Source organism: Hippopotamus amphibius, chromosome 2 (genome assembly GCF_030028045.1).
Source record: "Hippopotamus amphibius kiboko isolate mHipAmp2 chromosome 2, mHipAmp2.hap2, whole genome shotgun sequence".
NCBI classification, from domain to species: Eukaryota; Metazoa; Chordata; class Mammalia; order Artiodactyla; family Hippopotamidae; genus Hippopotamus; species Hippopotamus amphibius.
The window spans coordinates 24,223,524-24,246,292 of NC_080187.1; the positions used below are offsets into that span (position 1 = coordinate 24,223,524).

General features: G+C 41.4%; 1 protein-coding gene and 1 non-coding gene across 5 annotated transcripts in view; one reads left to right on the top strand and one right to left on the bottom strand.

Moving 5' to 3' along the window:
• PALM2AKAP2 (PALM2 and AKAP2 fusion) overlaps window positions 1-22,769 on the bottom strand; it is a 335,745-nt gene that overhangs the window by 63,033 nt on the left and 249,943 nt on the right. The window lies entirely within an intron of this gene.
• On the top strand, window positions 5,298-5,369 carry TRNAE-UUC (transfer RNA glutamic acid (anticodon UUC)). The gene has a single exon. It is a non-coding gene; the product is annotated as a tRNA-Glu (tRNA).

Genomic DNA, 22,769 nt, shown 5'->3' on the forward strand with positions numbered 1-22,769 from the left:
CAGGCACAGAGGGTGCCTGGCACACAGGGACTGTCACGGTGGCAGGAAGGGTGGTGGCGGTAGCAGTAATCTGGAGAAGACAGCCATAACTCCTTCTGGGCCAGAGACCCACCAGGCTGCCTAGGAAGTGGCTTGAACATATTACATCCCAAACGAAAGGGAACCATGAAAAGGAAAATATTTCATACAGAGATTTCCCAGCTTAACCTCTGCCTAAACCCCTTTATTCTCATCTTGAAAGCATGCAAGCAGCTGCAGATGATTTTGGCAGGCCTGCAGAAGCCAGTGTGTTCTCTCTCTGGGGAAGCCAGAGGGAAAGATAACAGCAACTGCCGGGGGCTTCACGTGGTGAGAGGCAGCAGCCGTTCACATCCAAAAGCGGCCAAGTGCAAGTGTGGCTGCCTCGGTCCGCCTTGCTCTCGCCCATAACCTTGAAAGGGACTGATAGATTTCCGTACCCTCGATTTATCTTTCAAACAGATCCAGTAAGTGACAATGAGAGATGATTTGCGGGGATGGGACTCCATTTCTGGACATAGAGCCTTGGCTCTTGGGGCGCTTAAGGTGTGGGGCGTCGTGTGCAGGACCGTGAACTCACTGGCAAGACTCCCAGGGGCAACCCTGCACCCTACATGCCTGGTTTTTAAGATCTATGCTTTAGCAAGTTTGATCCCTAATTTGATAGAAAAGCCTAGAAAGCCACCTGGTCACATTAGGGACCTCAGCTGTGTGATGGAGGCTTATTGGCTCTCAAAATCTCCTGTAAAATGTTCTTCATAACCTCGATTCCCATTTCTTCTATTCTAGATTTTGGGAAATGGTCTAACGGAGCATCACTTTGACATGAGGAGGCATCATGACTTGGTTTCCGGGCACAGTCTCCAGGCACTCGTTTCCCAAGAAATCACCCTTGACTCACTCAACAGAGGTCTTCAGCCTCACAGAAAATCCTCAGACCAGAGTCCTCAAGTCACCTGTGAGGATCTACTTCTTTTCTTGGCTGAGGAGGGCCTGGGCCAGCCTCACATATTCTGGTTGAGTGTCCAGTATAAGAACTTTGCAGGAATCCTTATAGTTATTCAGAAGGATTTCTAAAAAGTCTCCTTGAGACAAATCCTAAAAACCATACCCCTTTTGCAAGAGTGCTGGGTGGCTTCAAGGGGCCAGGGAGCAATGTGGGGCGTCTGCATATCAGGGGCGAGGTGACATGGTCTTCTGCCTGTCTTTGGCACAAGGAGCTTCATATTTGGGACACAGTAAAAGAGTAAAAATTAAGGCCACCCATTTCCAATGGCCTTTCTCAGGCCCCCCACCCCTGCCCATGTAAACAGGTCTTGAGGGGAATCACCCTACTATCTGAACCGAAACCTCCGTCCAGTTCATATTAAACAATTCTGCAGAATCTTATGATAAGCTGCCTTCATTTCCTCCATGTGACCGAGAAGAGACTAGATCCAGAGACAAACACCGGAGCAAGCAGACAATTATCAGCTTCCTTCTGGATGGGCAGGGGCCTGCTGCACGGCCTTGTTCACCACCGTCTCATCTTTCCAAAACAGCAGCAAGGCAACCTCTGCCTCCCTCTAGGCCCAGTGATACGGAGCCTATTCCTTCAAAACTCAGCTTGAGTCGAGGTCAAATGTCTAACCCATGGTGAGTCAGATTTATAAAAGGCCTGAGGTTGTTGGCTGAAGAAAACCCAGTTCTCAGTACCTTTCTTGATGAAGTGCTTAAGATTTAGAAAAAAAAAAAAAAAAAAAAGGGTGCTGTGTGTGTTATTTGGATAATTCTCTGCTAACATTCCCCCCCTCCCCCCCGCCCCCCACTCTTTTCCTCCAGCTCTCTGCTTTTAGAGCTAAATTATATGCCTCAGAGGCTACGGTCCTAAAAAAGAAAAAAAGGAGAGAAGGGAGAGGCGAAGGTGAAAGGTGTTTACAACTGGGTTGGCTCCTCCCTACCAGAAATGGAATTCAATTAAAAGCCCTCTCCATCACAAAAGTGCAAAATTACTATGCGGATCACCTGCCAATTCAGAGAAGTTTCAGGGCAACCCTGATTTAGATGGGTAGCTCTAAGTGACAGGCCTATTTTACCATTTTTCATTTTTCAGATGTTGTTTTCTCGGGACTCCAAGAAACTGATTCATGCAAAGCAAATGAGATTTCATAATAGACTCTGGGACAATCCCACCCCCTGGGGGCAAACCTATTCATTAAATGTAGGGTGAGGTAATGCCACCCATCTGCTAGGGAAAGCCGGGTGCCCTCTAAGCCCCTAAAGGAAGAAGTGCTTCAAGACTATCCTGGGGAAATGGAGGGGCTGAAGGCTTGTAACTTCTTAGGTTTCCTTCCTCAAGATAGTTGCTCGGGACACTCAGAAAAACATCTCATTCATAACTGCCTGGAAATTTGAGCCATTTTTTCCCGATAGTCATTTCACTAGTTCAGGGGAAGTGGCTTTCCCTTATCCTGAAAACCAGATGTCAGGAGAAGGAAGAAATCCCAGAACAAAGCATATGGTAGAAAAAGCAGGAGGCTGATGGGAGCCAAAGGCTGTGGGACAACTCTGGATCTAAAATGGTTTCTATCACTATCTAAATGGGTTCTGCAGGAAAAAACAAAACCATTTTATTCTAAAACAATCCTCTCTTCTTATACATTCTCAATCGTTAGACTTAGCTGTGAAATCTCAAGAATGAGTAATGTTTTCTTCACCATGGGGACAAAATTTGTTACTAGTTATTGGTAGTGGTGATAAGTGGGGGTGATTTTTAAATGCTGTCCCTGGAAACATTCTTTTCTTTCTTTCCTTCTTCCTTCCTTCCTCTCTCTCTCTTTCTTTCCTCCTCCTTTCCTTCCTTTCCTTCTTTCTTCTTTTTTTTAAAGAAAGTCTAATTAATTCCTACATGTCAAAAATTGGTTATGAAAGCAATAGCTCATAGAAAAACCTAACTGAAAACTCTCCATTATATGTCCAGAGTTGTGGTGGGGAGAATGTTGGCACCTTTTCCATAGTGTATTTATATAGGTGTTTATATTTGACTGAAGTCTTAGCACAGAGGTGTGCAGCAGGTAAGGGGAATTGCTGGAAAGAGCTGGTGACTGTAGAGGTCTAAGGTCACACCACTATTTTTTTTGTTAATTGGAGTATAGTTGATTTACAACATTGTATTAATTTCTTCTGTACAGCACAGTGATTCAGTTATACATATATATGTATAACTGAATGTGTGTATATATATACACACACACACACACATTTTTAAAAAATATTCTTTTCTTCTTTCTTAACTGAAGGTCTGGGTCTGCACCAGGACAGAAATTCAGCCACCAATCTGAATTGCGATCTTCATTTTTCATCTCTGACAGTTTGCAAAGAGCTTGGCTTGTGTGTTGGGAACCTGAGCTCTAGAACCATCTCTGCCACTGACTCACCTTCAGCAAATCATTTTCCTGCTCAGTTTTAAAAGGCAGTGCCTGGCACATAATAGGTACTCAATTAATTTTCTTTTTAGAACAGCTTCACTGAGATAAAATGCACATACCATAAAATTCACTCTTTTAAAGTCGACAGTTGAGGGGGTTTTAGTACATTCACAGACTTGTACAACCATCAATACTACTCATTTTTTGATGAATGAATGAATCAGAAGTTTAAAGGTAACATGGCTTTAAGTGCCAGGCTGTATTCTGAGCACATTTTGTAACATAATTTACCTAATCTCTCCAACAAATCCGTGAAACTGGTCGTAGTACGACCCCCACATTATAGTAAAGTCAACTGAGGTTTGTACCAGCATTCTTAACCAGTTTGAAAATTCTGTGATTCCATTAAATGAGTCTGACATAGTGAAGTTCCTTATTTATAACATCATTAATGCTATAAATAAAAATAACAGCCTTCCTTTTCATGTTTATGACAAATTTGCTCTCCTGAACCAAAAAATGTCTCTCTCCCAGGAAGTGGCAGGAAGATGGCTGGACTATACACCCCTTGATACAGGGATGCATCTGACTCATTCTGGGGTCCCCAGCACCTGGCACTTAGCGGAGTCTCAATAAATGACTGACAGATAGGTAAAGAACTGTGTCTGCCATGCATTATACATGGCCAACCTAGAAGTCTCCATTTAGACTAGACAGAAGGAAGAACCAGGTGCCTATGGCAGGCTTAATAACCAGATCCAAATCATATCAGCCATCACCAACCAGTGCCAGAGACCCTTGGACCTGAAATGTGCATTAATGCTGCAGGGTTTTTTTTTTTTTGAATCAGTAAGAATGAATCAGTCTGGATAAACCAAGGAGAAACACATCCCCTTCGGACACAGAAGGAGTACCATAAAACTGCCCAGCCCTCTCTCTCTAACTGAAAATCAGATCTGAGCATGTGATTTCAGACCTCACAGGCTCACGGATTTGTGGGGCTTGTTTGAATAATGTTGTACATTTAATCTGGCTGGGGGGAGGGGAAGACTCAGAGATGTGCTAGTTCAATGCCATGCCCAGCCCACGGTGGTCCTACTCCAGGAGCTCAATTCTTCTTCCTTCTGCGACTCTAACAGCCATCACTCTGCCATTGCTATGGCCAGATGTTGTGATTCAGCCTTAAGAAAAAAGCAAAAGTCCTGATGCCAGTAAACAGCACAAAATGGGGCGGGGGCAATGGAAGGGAAGAATTACAGTAATGTATTTTCAGGCTTCAAAAAGGTTTTCTTCCCTCTCCCACTTGCTTTGCAAAACTCCCCAAGAACAAAAGGCTATTCTTGTGCATGACTGGCTGGCCATATGTGAACTGCTTTCAGAGTTCAGGGCCCATGTGAAATCCCAGGGTTAAAAGGAAACTCAGCCAGAAGCTTGGGGTGGCTGAAGGGAGAGCTGGCTCCTTTCTGTTCCTAAGGCATGCCACCAACCCAAACACAAGCTGCTCAAGTTGAAAGCAGGCCTCCCCCCAGGATTCTCCCCAAGACAGAACTCACAGCTAGCAAGACTGTGCAAAGAAAGACTGCCAGCATCCTCTAGGTCTGCAGTATTTAATAACTAGGTTTGCATCCTGCCTCATCTATTCAGGATGACCCACTCAGACAATGTCCCCCATTTACATGGTTTTCAGAGAGGTCCCCAGGAGGATTTTCTGAGGCTTCCTGACAGCCTGTTGCCCCTAGGCCTAAGTTCCACAGGAAAAAGAGAGCTGCTGTAGCGTTACAATGATGCTTGGTACACGAAGAAAAAAAAACCAGTAGCCAGAACACTGAAGATTCACTATTTCTGTTCACAGAATTTTTACTTTCAGGGAATTCCCTGGTGGTCCAATGGTTAGGACTCAGCACTTTCACTGCTGTGGCCCAGGTTCAATTCCTGGTCAGGGAACGAAGATCCCACAAGCTGGGTGGCGGTGGTAGGGGGCGGGGGGGGGGGGGGGGGACACTTATGTCCATATAGATTTTATACAGATCCACATAGATTTTATTTCTCATCTTATGGGGCTGAACACCGGCGTTATAACCTAGGTCATTAACAGCAGCATTAAAATGGCCCCAGACACACATCTATTTGGCACAAGAAGATAGAGACAGCTCTTGATAAGATTTCAACGTCGTTACTATTGTAAATAAATGAACAGATTTGGAAGGGGTTCTTGGAGTAATTTTCTCCACAACCCTCAACTAAAGTGTAAGGATTACATTTATTGAACACATATTTATTGAGCACTTAATCTATGCTAGGTGCTCACCATTCAGGGATGTGGGGTTTAGTGGATTTTCTCAGATTTTAAATCTGTGAAAATCCATTCAATCCAAACATCTTGTTCATGTCTAAATCATTCCTAACTAGAGGACGTATTACTTTCATAAAAAGTTCTGCTCACCAGTTCCAATTTGTGTGTGTCAGAGGGGGGTGGAGGTGAGAGAGGTTCCACCCCTTCAACAGGCAATTCTCGGACACCAGCTGGATATCCTGCAATTCCACCCAATTCTGACACTACCCACCCGGAGACAGCATCAGATCCCACAGGTTAAGGGCTCAGTCCTACAAGACAGCCCCTCCCCCATTTCAGATGCCAACTGCAAGCCCAGGTTGTTACCTGTGCTTCTTACTAGCCAGTTACAGATTGGAGGTTCCCACAACCCCCTCCTCGGGCTCAATTAACTTGCTAAAGCAGCTCACAGAATTCAGGAAACCTATTTACTCCCTAGATTACTGGTTTGTTATAAAAGGATACAACTTGGGAACAGGCAGATGGAAGGGATGCATAGGGCAAGGTGTGGGGGAAAGAGCCTGGCGCTTCCATGCCCTCTCAGAGTGAGCTACTCCCCCTGAATCTCCACATGTTCACCAACCCAGAAACTCTGTGACCGTCTTTTCGTTTTTTTATGGAGGCTTCCTTACATATATGTGTTGTCTTGAACTGTCTGCCCCTCAATTCCCCTTAAGGAACTATTCCTCTGCCACTACCCCCTTCTGCCCTATGGTCCAGGGGAGCTGATATCCCTTCAGCTCCAAGAGTGAGCGTGTGACACAAGCCTCGCCAATCAGAACACTGCATCTTCCCCCCACGCTCTCCCTCTGGAGCCTGATGGGTAGGAGAAACAATCAGAGCCAATGAGACTCCATTCTGAGACTTTGGTTGGAACTGAAAGGAAATGAGAAAATGGGATAAAAGCCTGGAGCTGCTGTCATCTTGATACCACAAGGAAAAGAGCCTACCAAGAACAGAGCCAACACAGAGGAAAGCACAGCTGAATGGGGATGGAGGGACATTGATGATAACATCTGAGCACCTGGATTCTGCCATGCCTGAAACCCAGCCTTGTACTTTTCAGTGATCTGAGCTTTGAGTCCTTTTCATAAGCCACTTTGAGTTAGGCAATCCCACTTCTAGCAGCATTTCACTTCCCTTAAAAATCACACAGAACTCAATTTACATTAAAAAAAAAAAAAACCTAGACTACTAAAACATTAACTTTTTTTCACTTTTAGTATATCACTTTTACTTTTTAGTATATTATACTTTTACTAAATATAGTACTTATTATACACTTCTTCAGTTATTTTTTAATATATTATACATTATGCCATTCCAATCCACTCATTATACTAGGAAGAAACAACTAATCAGTGCAATTTTCCTATTTATAACTCTGAGGAAAGAATCAGCAAATGAAACCTTCTTTCTAACATCTCACTCAACCTTAAGCCCGAAAAATGTCAGACACTGCGGTGTTATTTGTCACAAAATGGTTTGGCTCCATCTTCAGAAGAGTAAACTAATTACCAAAACATGTGAATAGAAATTTGAAATGAAATATATTGACATAATTGAACTGTTCCGTACTTTGCAACTGTATGCATTTTCCCAAACTCACAGAATTATATAGCAAAAAGAGTGAGTTTTACTGTGTGTAAATAAAAATGAATAAATCTTAAATGATACATATTAGTATATCTCAACAACACAAAACTGGGATTAGAAAAGCAACAAAGATCACACACATTACTTTTAAATCAGCACACATGAATTTGAAAGAGTTCTGAAAATGATTAAGGACAATGCCTGATCTTTGTGAACTTGAAAAAGTTCAAGTGTGTAACTCCACGCTTCCTCTCTCTACCTCACTCTCATTAGAGGTGATACAGATAGGATTGTACAATATCTCCCTCCACTCTTTGACCAGCTAGGAAAAACACACAAATACGAAAACTGCCCCCCAAGCCCTGCAGGGGACAGGATGTCTGGCCAGAAGTGGGTCTGAAAAGGAGTTCCTGTAATAGTTTTCAAACCCTTAGAAGGATATTCTCTAGCTCAACCCCCATGTCTACCTACCTTGCCAATAGGTTCAAGGTCAGAGGCAAATAACTTGATCAGATTTGAAAGCAGGGCCTGTATAGGTTTCAAGTATTTGCAGTTCATTTGTATGCCTAGCATTCCGGCAATGCACCCACAATCATTACTAACTAGTTTAGGAATAATTATAGCATTAAATCGCCAGGTAAAAAGCCCAGAGAACGTTCCCACTTAAGCTGTGCCTCCCTGAGAAGAAAAGTGCTATATAAATGGAAGGTCCTAAGGTATTACAGTAATTACTAGAGAAAGAGAAATAATTTACAGCAAAATTGGAACTTGACACGGAAGAGCATTTTTGCAGCTGTAGAGCTGTTTTGCTTTGGCTTTCTTAAAGAAGTCACCCAGAGAAACACACCTTTAGCTATTTAGAACTTTCCAGTGTCTGAAATGTCAACGGTGTGCTTTTTCTTTCTGGACAACTCCAGAGCCTTGAGTTCAGAAAGGTAACTTTTTCCTAAAGAATAACAGGAAATGTGCCTTCGTGAGTTTGAGACACTAAAGGTGTAAGTTCCCTGGGCGGCACCCAGCAGAACTCCAGAGTAAAAGCCAGCAACCCAGAAGACCTACCGTAAAGAGAGAGAAGAACATCCAGGTGGCAATCATGACCTTGACTCTCCCTCAGTTACAACCCGATCTTGGGAACCAGCTGCTCCTAAAGCTTCGCCTGGGTTTCCCTGTCCTCAGTCGGATGCCCGACATAAGGACACAGCCCTCTGCCAGGTCACGGCATTTCAGGTGAAGTGGGACAGAGCTGGCATCCTGTGTGCACACGTACCTGGCGGACGCTGCCCCAGAAGAAGTACACACACTGCAATGTGAACCAGCCAGACTTCTCCGATTCAAAGGTGCAGTTTGGAATCATGTTAGAGCCTTCAAGGGCAAATGAAACAGGAGTCGAGTGTATTTATTTGTACACAGCTACTAATTATCGGATTACATTTTATCAGATCAATTATGATTCGACAAATACTAGCTGTGAGTTGAATTCAAAGGTAATGGGATAACAGAGCCCTGGGGAGGCAGTGGGCAGTTCCTGTTCTGTTTTTTTAAGTTCTGATGATTTATTTTATAATACAAACACCAGAAAGTGACCTTCAAGACACTTTCTCTCCTGCAAAACCACTGGCTCTCCACAATAAGGAGAGTCACTGGATACTGTGTTTACAGTAAAGACAAGTAACTCTATTGGTTCAAACAAAGGCACCTTTACAAAGAGAGGAAGAAAACCTGTTTAGCAAAGAGGCAGGCACAAAAAGAGATGAGCCCTTCGTGAAAAGTGATACGAAATGAAGTCAAGACACAGACGCTCCTGTTAATGGAACAGGAATACAATTCTAGCATCCTAAGACACGAGCCAAAAATCCTGCTTTTACTGAGAACTGTTATTAAGGAGGATCAAAACAAAACAAAACAAAAACACTGTCGTCCTGTGTTTAAGAGATTTGGGAGGAAGACATGGGAAATTATGTTCTTGGCCTCGGTTAGGATGGCTGGCTCCCTGCTTCTTAGGCCAAGGGGCAGCACCTCACCCACTGGCCACTGGAGTCAACCAGTGTTTCTCTCCGAGTCAGGACTTACTGGACCCGGGCCATGTTCTTCAACCGAAGTCTTTCCTCAGTTGGTTTTTACATGCTTTATATCATCTCTAGAGATCACTTTCATTCTACTTTAAAAAATTCTATCAGACAAATTTAGTCTTGACTTCAGCCCCAATTTCAACAAGTGAAATTAAAGGAGGCAGTTCTTTGAAACAGATACATGTGCTCTTCTGCAAGTAATCTGTATTTCCCTTCCTCCCCTGCTTTTCCCATCAGCCTAACCAATGCCCTCTCTCTCCCACTGTTCATGACACTCTGACCACAACTGTTCTTCCAACACCAATCTGTTCCTGCCCCGTGGCCTTTGCTCTTCCTGTTCCCTGCCTCCTGAATGCTCTTTCTCTAGCTCTGCTCTGCCCAAGAGAACATCTCTGCGATCACAGAAATGTTCTACATCAGCAGTGTCCAATGTGGTAGCCACTAACCATATGCCGGCTACTGGTCACTTGAAATGTGGCTGGTGTGTCTGAGGAACTGATTTTTAAATGTCATTTAATTAATGTAAATACAAGTTTAAATAGCTACACATGGCCAGTGGCAACCAGATAAGACAGGACAGCTACAGCTCTTCATCTGAGCAACTTCTTTTCGTGATTCAGACCTCAGCACAAAGGCTGAGGGGCCTTCCCCTGATCAGCGCATCTAAGCAGCCTCCTCACCCCACACACTCCCTTTTCTTCTCTTCTCAGGACTTACCGCCACCTGAAGTGACTCTGCCTGTATTTGCTTTGTACTTTTTGCTTCCCTCCTATAGAAAGTAAGGTCCCTGAGGACAGAAACCTTCCCTCTCTGATTCACTGCTGCCTCCCCAGAACTACCCAGAACAGTGCCTGGCATAGCACAGACCCTTTGTAAATATTTGTTGAGTCAGTCAATGAATGAATCAATGCACCTGTTCCCAGGTGCTTCCTTGCTGGAGTGGGAGAAAAAGGAAGCCCCCTGTCTTGGCGAGTGAACGGTGAACCGCTTTATTCGCACGGTGACCCATGGAACCACGTTCCACAGCTCATCTCGAGCTGTGCATTCAACTGGTAAGGAGGTAAAGGAGCCTCCAGCCAGGATCACAAGGTGGGAGACTTGGAGGGTGTGGCCTTGGGATCCTCCAAGAGCAGACACGAAGCTCCTCTCGTGGAGGGGAAGGACCACCTGTAAAGAAATGGCTGCAACCCTGGAGACCCACACAATTGGTGCCAGTCCTCATGGGCATGAGCTGTGTCAGGTGCTGGGTGCAGGGCAGTGATTAAGACAGGCAGGATCCCCCCACCCCGTGGGTGCTCACCTCCTCCATCAGAGATGGACACATCAGCAATACCAAGACGATGCATTCCGTGCGAGACTCTGTGAGAGGGCTTGTACCAGTGCTACAAGAGGGGACACATCACTCAGCCCGGGGTAGTCAGGGAAGGCTTCTTGGAGGAAGAGCTGATTGAATCTAAATCTTGAAGGGGGATAGAGTTAGGGCTGCCATAGTGGTATGGCTTGGGGGTTAGAAGTGACCAGTTGCTGAGGAATGGCTATTCCAGGAAGGAAGATTAGCAAGAGCAATGATACTGAGGCGTGAAGTGGCAAACTATCTACAGAGAACAGCGAGTACTTCGGCTTTACTGGTGTGTAAAGGGTGACATCTGAAGTGGCAAGAAATAAAGCTATGGAAATAGAGGAGGATGAAATCACAGATCATACAGGCCTTGAATGCCGAGGATTGGGGATTTTATTCTTAGGGCAATGGGCAAGAGGCTTTAAGAAGAAGGATGAAATGACTATCTGCTCTTTAATGATCTCCATCATCCTAGAGATGTATTGGTGGTGAAGGAATTGGAAAGGAGCGTAACACTTGAGACAAACATACTATGTAGGACAGGGATGGAAAATACTGCCAGCGTGTCCAGAAACCTGATGGTGTCAAGTGGGTCAAAAGTGATATGGCTGCCAAGACAGGCTGATGCAGTCACATCCTCTGGAAGGACTTTTACAATCTAATGCGTGTGTGCACACACGCATACCCCTGCGGGGTCATGAGCCCAATGCCCGAGGCACAACAGTGATAGTCTGCCACAGCCAGAAATGCCCTCTTGGAAGGTCAGGAAATGGTGGCCAAGTCACTCACTCTCTGCAGCTTTTCAAGGAATGGTCTCTAAGTGGGACTGGGCAAGCATGCTTGCTTCAGATGCAAATCCACTTATTTAGAGCCAGCTGTGTGCTAGGTGCTCTTACAAACATGATCTCCTTCAATAATCACAATAATAAACACATCTCTTAACAAGATTAAAGATCCTTGATACTGCCCACACAGCTGTATATAGTTTTTCTTTTTGATATTTTAAATTCTTTTTAATCTTCCTCAGATAAAAATGTGCAGAGCATGCACGTGGTTTTTTAAAACCAAATGGCCGTAGAAGCGTGACACTGTCAAAACTGTTGACCCCACTCCCATCCCTTAGTCTCACATCACTTTCAACTCTTTATACTTATTTCTTACGCTATTTGCCAAATTTTTCTATTTAAGATGTTTCTGTTATGTTGCTTTTTATTTATCAGTTTTAAATATTACCCATTGACTTCCCCTGGGCTTGTTCTCCCGATATGTTTACTTACTTCACAAATTTTGATTAATTCTTCTTTAGTCTTCATATTATTAGGATCATGTAAATTTTGTATACTGCTGACCTAAGAAGTATATTATATTTTGTCTAATTTTATGATTTTTTTTCCTCTAGAGTTAAGAAGTACCTCATTTTCCCCAATTCTTAGTTTTCCATGTACATTACTAACTCTTCCCACAATTCCAGAATGTCTGTAAAACTGCCCAGGAGCATTTGCTAAACAGTTGAGTTGATCAGAAAATGTATCAGCTCTACTGTGTTCCACAGCCTTTTGTCCTCCTGTTCCTCTCTTGCCTGGTTGATGGCTAGACTTCACTTTTCGAGATCCCTTGTTTTCTACATGCTCTCTGCTTTTTTAACTTGCTCCCTCGTTTTGCTGGAGCATATTCTCCAGTACCTTTCTTTTTCCTTTCCCCACATTTGCTTTAATTTTTAATTATTATTTTATGAAGGTTACATAGACACACAATTTAAAGTGCCTAAGAGTTCTATGGATTTTGTGGAACATAATCCCTTAACTCCATCCCTCAGTCCCTTCCCCTCCAATTCTTCCTCCTGAGAAGAAAGTACTTTAACCTCTTTTAGATAATTTTTGGTAACAATTTCGTATGGCTTCTTTGTGATTTCTCAGTTGGCACTATTTATTGACTTCCCAATATGGGACATGAGGATTTCATGATTTTTTCTATGTCCTCACCACATGAGTGTACCTTTCCCATGCCCCTATCCTCCCAATATACCGAAACTTTTAAAGGTCAGTATTATTATGATTACATAACACTACTTTCCGGTGAGCCACGCAGTAAATGATGATGACTGTTTTCTCCAGTACTCTGCCCCCTTACCTTAGTATTTTATATATTTCCCACTAATTCAAGCCCTAAATTTTAACCATATCTTTAACTCTCTTCTCACAACACTGAGAGGCATCAAATACCCTATTAATTTCACCTGGGGAAAGAAATCACTTCCTGAGCCTTCTGAGACACTTTGGGAGCAGAGCTGGGATCTCCCACTGTCAGCACCTAGAAACTTCCTTAGCCTCTTCCACGCTGGACCTATTTCCTGTATCACTCGTAGTTTTCTCTCCTGGTTTACTCCCTTGTTTCAGTGAACCACCTCTCTCCAGCTGCTTCCTGAAAAACTTGTATGTCTGAAAATGTCATTATTCTACCCTTACTCTTGATTAAGAGTTTGGCTGGATAGAAAGTTCTAGCTTTAAAATCATTTTCCTCCAGACTATTGAAGGCATTTCTCCACTGCCTTCTAACTGCCAGTGTTGTGTTGAGATGTCAAGACCCATTTTGATTCCTGATCTTTGCATCTTTTTTTTTTTAAACCCCTGAAAGCGTATAGGGTCTTCTCTTTGCCACCAAGGAAATTTTCAAATAAAACTTTGGAAACTAGAAAGCAGACACATAAGCAGACACAGGGGCTGGAGGGAAGGAAGAATGAGGAATAGGTATTTAATGGGTACAGAGTTTCACTTTGGAAAGATGAAAAGGTTTTAGAGAAGGACGGTAGTAACGGTTGTATAACAATTCAAACATACTACTAAACTGTACACTTCAAAATGGCTAAAATGGTAAATTTGATGTTACACACGTTTTACCACAGTAAAGCAAAAACACAATAAAACCTCCCTTTAAACCGCACTTTAATGACATTTTGTTTGGTTGGGAACAAAAGGAGATGCACGTGTTCAATCCATTCTCTTTGCACAGAAGTCTTTTGCAATTAAGATTTTTTTTTTCTTCAATTCCATTCTTTAGGCCAGATCAGTAGTTCTAAACCTTAGGATAGTAGGAATTATTGTCAGGACTACAGACACAAAACCATGTGTTTTTTCTACAGATTGTACTTCATGGGTGATTCCAGGGGTGACTTTTATTTACCACACTAAGCTTCACCCTTTAGAGCCTGACCCTGCAATGTTAAGATACTACCTTAGGCTATATTAACAAAAGCGTAAAACTAAGAGCCAGAGTAGTGATATTCTGGACTAGAACACAGGTTCCTTTCCTGATTCGACATATTAAGGTTGAGGTTGGCGGTAAAGGGCTTTAACTATCAAATGAAATGCAGACGGAGGAACGGAGGCGTGATGGGGAAGGCTGGGTGGGTTGGGAGTATGGTGTGAGTGTGAAAACATCCCTTCAAATCTCTAATAACTGAATTGCAAAGACTCGGTGAAACTCCCCACAAAGATGAAGCACAGGAAGAGAAGCCTATGTGAGCTTCTAGTTCATATAAGGGAGAATTTTCTGTCACCTGGGCACAGTCCAAATATAGGCTGGACTGACACTGGAAAAGCAGGCTCTAGTTGTTGGCAGAAAGACCACTTGGGAAGGGGATATGCTGGGGCTGGATGGACTAGCGGACCTTGAAGAGCCCTTTCAGTCCTGGGATTGTCTGTGAAAAGGCTCATGTCCACAGAACATAAGCCCAAAGAGAAACAAAATGTTGTGCCCCGCCAACCCAGGTGGCAAATGTGGTGTGCTCTATTTTTAGAACATAATCCACTAAGAAAAATAGGTTCCTAAGAAAAGTAATATATGATTACAGGCAACATACAAGCCACAATTCTAGTTCACCCCTGCCTTTCCAAAATTTCTCTTTTTAACAATGTGAATTTCCAAACGCAAAGGACAGTAATTCTCAATGAAATTCTCTTGTGCGACTTGCACATTTTTCCCCCTGAGAAACATATCATTGGATCCATTACTTTCCATCAAGAGGAAAAGCTTCAACTTGAGCTAGTTTGGTTGATGTTCCAAAATAGTCATCTAGAAGGCTTTGGAAAATTAAGCAAATAGAGTGTCAGAAGAATCACCTTCTCTTATTTATTAAAAGGTACAGAGTCTTTCTGCAATACCCCCAAAGCAATTTCTGCATGTTACCAGGTTAAAGCAGTACTTCTTTCTACTTACTGCATTCACTTTATTTTTTATTTTAAAATTTTTGTCCTTTTTTAAAATTGAAGTAGAGTTGATTTACAGTGTCATGTTAGGGGAATTCCCTGGCAGTCCAGTGGTTAGGACTCTGCACATTCACTACAATGTTGTGTTAGTTTCAAGTGTACAGCACAGTGATTCAGTTATATATAAATGTAAAACTTTCAGATTCTTTTCCCTTATAGGTTATTATAAAATACTGAGTATAGCTCCTTGTGCTACATAGCAGGTTGCATTCACTTTATCATTATTTTAAAATATTTATCTATTTATTTATTTGGGTGCCCCGGGTGTTAGTTGTGGCACGTGGCATCTTTTAGTTGCGGCGTGCAGCTTCTTAGTTGTGGCATAAGGGATCTAGTTGCCTGACCAGGGACTGAACCCGAGTCCCCTGCATTGGGAGCACTGAGTCTTAACCACTGGACCACCAGGGAAGTCCCTGCATTCATTTCATCTCTGGAAAGATACAAAATACTTGAACATAAACCACAGATTATGGAACTTTCTGTTTATTGGTTTCTTGAGCTCAAAACACTTTAAATATTCAGCTTATCCAATTCTTTCTAAATTACCAGTGGGCACAGCTTTTATGGATGGAAGGATCAGAAAAATGAGCAGGGATGATGGTGCTCTAAGTACAGGCTTCTTTTAATCATAACTACTATGTGTGCTAAGCAGACAGGCTGCACTATAATCCCCATCTCTTACCCTAGCTGACATCGCGCCTCTACAGTTTTGATTATCTAGAATTGTCAATCTTCTTGGCAACTTCTATTGAATCTTCTCCTAGTGGCATAAAACACAGAGATGAAAACTGATGGAATATATGGCTTTTTTCCTCCCAAGTTTGTTTTCTTTTAGAAAAACAGAAGATACCTTGCCTGCCAGTTTGCCAGTGATGACCATCGGTCTCCCTTCTGGGATGCAGGCTTCAAATTAACTTCAAATCCCTTCTGGGATGCAGCAGGTTAACAGTAGTGATGAATTACATGTTTATATCCCCAGTTCCTTTGTAAGGTTCACAAAACTGAATGATGAAGAGAGGGAGGAGAAAGGTACTTTTTGAGATAGGGAACCTCAACCTTCCAATCCCAGTCTCCATCTGTCCCAGTAAGCAACAAGCAGAGAGACAAATGCACAGTGTGATGCTGTGTATCCCCCAGAATGGAGCTGGGCGGTGCTGCGCCACTCACTGGCTGGACCACAATCATGTCATCCAAGTCTTTTCCATACGACTGATTCCTTGTGGAAAAACCAAGGGAAACTGATGATTAACCTAACACCTCAGCTTGAAGATTAGACTAAGCTACCTACAGGAATTCCCTGTGGTCCAGTGGTTAGGACTCCGAGCTTCCACTGCAGAGGGCTCGGGTCTGATCCCTGGTCGGGGAACGAAGATCTCACAAGCTGGGCGGTGTAGCCAAAAATAAAGTTAAAAAAAAAAAAAAAAAGCTACATGTTTTCACTCCCTGCTGTACATCAGAAAGGTTTATTTGCTGCCATTCAGATGAAATGTTGATCACAGCCAGGAGATTCTGAGGGACTTCATCAAATTCTAAAAATGGGAAATAATAGTTCTTGGCCGGCTGATACAGAATAATCATTGAAGGAAACAAAGTACTGATTTTAAAAGAAAACATCTTTATTCAGCCAAGGTTGGAGTGCCCAGAGCAAGATTTCAAATTACACAGATTTCCTAAAATTAGTTGTCATACGGGGTGCTCTCACAGACAAAGTACAACTAAATATATTTTGGCCCCCACGAAAAATACTCTTGGAGCAAAACCCCATGCATATCCACAGGCTGGTTATTATCTACGTTACAAAGAGTAGTTGTTTACTTTTGAAAGAACAAATGTGTCCTCAGCCCTTATGTTTTAAATTGAGTCAACAGTAGCCTAAGAGTACAAATGAGATATCTAATTAAAACAAAAGCTGTCTAAATCCCCAGAGTTTTTATTAAAATTATGCTCACTGCAAGAGAATGAAGATCAAATAAACTGATATATAATAAACACGAAGAATATCTGAAAAAAATTTTTTCATATACATTTGGGGATAAGAGCTCTTTTCCCAATCTGCTTTTAATGTCATTTCAGAATGACACTACAAAAACAAAACAAAATTGAAAATTCAGATGCTAAATAAACAACGATCTTTTTTAAAATATAGGAATGTACAACTTTAGAAAATTCTCCATAGGAAAATACAGACTGATAGAAGATATTCTCATGTATTTGGCAAGCAGTGACCAAGTACCTGCTAAGTGCCAGGCCTAAGCTACTGGCACACTTCTCACTATGTCTAAGGATTCAAAAGAAGGTTCTTGTGCGGCCAACACAATGAAATACACATGCCCCCCTCCCCCACGAAGGGCACCGACTCTCTAAATCAGAGGTTGATAAAAAACAGCCCATGCAGGAGCCAAACCTGGTTGCCACAGGTTCTTGTAAATACAGTTTTACTGGAACATGGCCACCTCCGTTTATTTACATGTCGTCTAAGGCAGTTTTCAAGTTCCCGAGGCAGAGCAGAGTCGTTGCAACACAGACCACATCACGGGCAAAGCCGAAAACATATACTGCTTGCTCTTTACAGAAACATTTGCTGATGGCTGGTCTATATCAAGACATATCCTGGGGTTTATTCAGCATTTGCCCAAATAGCTTTGGACTTCCAGGTACAGAGTTATGAAATAGGCAACAGATCTCAGGAAGAAGAGCCGTGACCTGTGAGTCAGAGAACAGAGATGCACTCCTGGCCTTGCCGTGTGGGGCCACACAGCCTTGGCAGCTCACAGCTCCTCTCTGAGCCTAGGGTTTCCCATCCGTCAAAGGGAAGAACCAACACCTGCCTTACCAGCCTCACATGATGCGAAAGTGATTTTGCCATGACAAAGCACAACCTCAACATGAATGGACGGTCACCATAATCATGAAAGCTAACCCCGAATTTGGGTTTAGAATGTGCCACACTAGGAGCTTTCTGTGTGTTATCTCATCTAGTCTCATCTAGTCCTCACAACTACCCTATTAGATGAGTATCATTATGATCCCCCATTTACAGATAGAGGAACCAAGGCTCAGAGAGGTTAAGGGATTTGCCCACTGTCACACAGTAAGTGGTAAGCTGAGACTCAAACCCAAGAGTCAGACTCCAGAGTTTATGTTATTAACTACCAAGAGCACTGATCCCAAGACTCACTGAGAGCTCTCCACCAAATCTACTCACTTCATTGCACAAATACATACTAGCATCATCTCTGAGACAAGTGCTATGCCTGGGCCTGACACTGGGGTGGTACAGTCTGTGTGACAGCCTCACTCACGTGCTAGATGTAAGAACTGCCCATAAAATAAACATTAAGGCTTTATAGACAGTGAAAGGGAGCCCCAAGCAAAGATACAGGAATCTTGCCTCGACGGGTGCCAAGATCAATTTCAAATTAATAAGCAACCCAGAACAATTGGCTTGCCTACATAACTCAGAGGCAGCTTTGGCGACCCTGTCTTCTCTACACTTCTAAACATGATGTGTGCGTAATTTGGGACCCTAAATTTTTACTTAGCACATCTAACAAAAATATGAGACAAAACTTAAACACAGTAACGACATAAAATGTATTCCATAGGTCTTTATTTTCTATCCCTGGGTTTCAAAAATGGAAGTTCATGTGGCAACCTGTGAGATTTTATTACTGCCCTTTTCACCCTTCTGAAAAGCAATTTGGAAATATGTCATCATACCCAGGCCAATTTACCCAGCATTTTCATTTCCAGGATTTTATTAGATAAAAATAATCAGGGATGCTTGCAAAAGCGTAAGTATAAGGCTGTTCACAGCAATATTATTTACGAAGGCAAACATCTGGAAGCCACCAAACCACCCAACATAGACCACTATCTAAATAAACTTCAGTGGAATGTTTTACAGCTGTCATGACCATGTGCAGAAAACAGCGCAATCTACACGGAGGGACGTTGCCCGTACTCTTCACAAACGTCAATGTCAAGAAAAGGGCTGAAGAACTTTTCCAGATGAGAAAAGGCTAAGGAGACGCGACATCTAAATGATCCTGAATCATTTAGGATTACTGGTTTGAGGATTAAAAAAATATTGCCATAAAGGGTATTTTGGAGAAAATTGGCACGATATGAAAATGGAATTTATACTATATATTAGCACTGTATCAATATCAAATTTCCTGAATTTTCAAATTTTATTATGACCATATAAAATAACATAAAAGGGCCATGACGTCTGCAACTTATTTTTAAGTGGTTCAGAAAAAAAAGTATTAAAAATATCTAAATATATGTAATGACATACATTATATATGCAACTTCACATATACATACACGTGAAGAGAGAGCAAGAGAAAGCAGCAACTGAAATGTTAACACGTGGTGAAAGAACAAAAACTCTTCGTACTATTCTTGCAACTCTTTTCTAAGTTGAAAATTATGTGAAAATGAAAAGCTGAAAAAAAGTCTGAAATTTTGTTAATGGGAAAATGCTCATGCTAAAATGAATAAAAACATTAGGATACAAAACTAATGTTTTGGGGTATTTAATATTTTTTGAGCTTATAGAAAAAATGATATATTCAGCATCATGTCTCAAGAATGGGGACAGTTTAAAAAATATGTATTAGAAAGAAATAAGCCTAAATATTACCAGTGGCCTGTGGTTTCTGAGTCGTGAGAATCGACTTGAGCTTTACTTTCTTTTAATTGTTTTTATACTTTTTGTGTATCTATAGTTTTTATAGTAGTATTTTCATAATCAGGAAAGCATAAATATTACAGGTAAATTACACATTTATATGAATTACATACACATGTCTGATTCAGGTCTTCAAACACTTTTATGTACTAGCTTAATACTTCATGTCAGAGGAATGTGAAGATAAAGTGTCTAAGTCCTAAACAGATTAAATTCTGTTTACAGCAGCAATTTTACATTGGTAAATTTCACAACATATTTGAAATTACTTTCCACTCAAATCTCAGAGGAGTAGGAGCAGACTACAGGATCAGGGCATGAAAACGCTGGCACTCCAAGCTTCATCTATGTTTTCTCAAGATTGTTGACTGACGACAAAAATAACTATCCCCATATCTTTCTGATTCATCTCATATAAGTTTTTTTTTTTTTTTTGAGTACATTTTGTTTTTTAATAGCATTGAAAAAATATGGGACAAAGAAGGTCATCTTCATCTGAACATACACAGAAATTTATAGAATCCTTGAATTAGAATAGGTATTTGAATTTTTGTGCAAATATTTTTGGATTCCACCAAGAAAAAGAAGTCTATAGACTTTTTTTTTGGGGGGGGGGGGCGGTATACCAAGTTCAATCATCTGTTTTTATACACATATCCCTTTTTTTTTTAATCTTTATTTTTTTTATTTTTTTGGGGGTACACCAGGTTCAATCATCTGTTTTTATACACATATCCCCATATTCCCTCCCTTCCTTGACTCCCCCCACCTCGAGTCCCCCCCCCACCCTCCCCGCCCCAGTCCTCTAAGGCATCTTCCATTCTCGAGTTGGACTCCCTTTGTTATACAACAACTTCCCACTATCTATTTTACAGTTGGTAGTATACATATGTCTGTGCTACTCTCTTGCTTCGTCTCAGTTTCCCCTTCACCCCCCCGCCCCCTCCCATACCTCGAGTTCTCCAGTCCATTCTCTGTATGTGCATCCTTGTTCTTGTCACTGAGTTCATCAGTGCCATTTTTAGATTCCGTATATGTGAGTTAGCATACAATATTTCTTTCTCTTTCTGACTTACTTCACTCTGTATGACAGATTGTAGTTCTATCCACCTCATTACATATAGCTCCATCTCATCCCTTTTTATAGCTGAGTAATATTCCATTGTGTATATATGCCACATCTTCTTTATCCATTCGTTTATTGATGGGCATTTTGGTTGCTTCCATGTCCTGGCTATTGTAAATAGTGCTGCAATAAACATTATGGTACAAGTTTCTTTTGGGATTATGGTTTTCTTTGGGTATATGCCCAGAAGTGGGATTACTGGATCATATGGAAGTTCTATTTGCAGTTTTTTAAGGAACCTCCAAATTGTTTTCCATAGTGGCTGTACCAACTTACATTCCCACCAATAGTGCAGGAGAGTTCCCTTTTCTCCACACCCTCTCCAACATTCATATAAGTTTTTTACCTTAAGACATTATTAGAATGTGTGCATATATAATTTTTTTCTAAACCATTGGAGTCAGTTGCAAACATAAGGCTCATTATTCCTAATACTTTAGTGTACATTTCCTAAAAATAAGGACCATTTTTTTTACCTAGCCACATAGTACAGCCTCCAAATCATGCAATTAACATTGACAGATCCTACCATCTAAACTACAGACACCATTCAAATGTCAAGACTTATCCCAATGATGTTCTTATCAACAAAATGGTTCAATCCAGGGTCCCATGTGGCATTCATTCCCATGTCTCTTTAGTCTCCTTCAATTTGGGGCACTTTCTTGGTCTTTCATAACCTTGATGCTTTAAAAAATTACAAACCAGTTATTTTGCTGAATGCTTTTCAGTTTGGTGCTATCTGATATTTTCTCATGGTTACATCTAAGTTATGAGCTTTTGTAGGGATATCACAGAAGTGATACTGAGTTTTCCTCTTGCTCCTCTCATCAGATGGTGATCAACATCAATTTGTCCAATTACTGGTGGTGTTAATTTTCAATTTGTGACTAGGGTGGTGTCTGCCAGGTTCCTCCACTGCAAATTTACTCTGTTCTCTCTGCAATTAATATGTATTTTTGGAGAGATACATGACGCTATATAAACATCCTGATGGAACAATAGAACAATTAAAAGTTTATGCCAAGTAGCAATCAATTCAGCCTTCAGGAAGAAACTAACACATCTTCATAATACGTTCACTAGTTACATGCAAGAAATATAGTACCCCCTCACATTTTTTTCAGAACCTGCACAGAGAAAAGACTTTTAGGGGTAATTTTCCATATAGAAGAGATGACACGTGGATGTGAACCTGAGTCCCTGGAGAAACTGTGAAAACTTAAAATATTATTTGCCCTCTAGTTATATCCTTGGAGCTGCCATCTAAAATACATTCTTTTTATTTTTACAATTTTATTGAAGTATAGTTGATTTACAATGTTGTGTCAATTTCTGCTGTACAGCAAAGTGACTCAATTATACATATATATTCTTTTTCATATTCTTTTCCATTATGGTTTATCACAGGATATTGAATATAGTTCCCTGTGCTATACAGTAGGACGTTGTTGTTTACCCATTCTATATATAATAATGTGAATCCACTAATACCAAACTCCCAATCCTTCCCTCTCCCCACACCCCCTCCAACCACAGTCTGTTCTCTATATCTGTGAGTCTGTTTTTGTTTCATAGATATGTTCATTTGTGTGTCATATTTTATCATATAAGTGATATCATATGGTATTTGTCTTTCTCTTTCTGACTTACTTCGCTTAGCATGATAATCTTTAGGTCCACCCAGGTCCACCAATGCAGCTAGCTGCAAATGGCATTATCTCATTCTTTTTAATGGCTGAGTAATATTCCATTATATATATGTACCACATCTCTATTAAAATACATTCTTGACTCATCTGAACTTTCTTGTTTGTTCTCTTAACAAAAGTCTTTTAACTGAGAGAAAACAACAAGCTAGGCTAACCATGGCCCAAGTCTGTGGATCATAAAATTGGTCCTCGTAGAACATCCTATA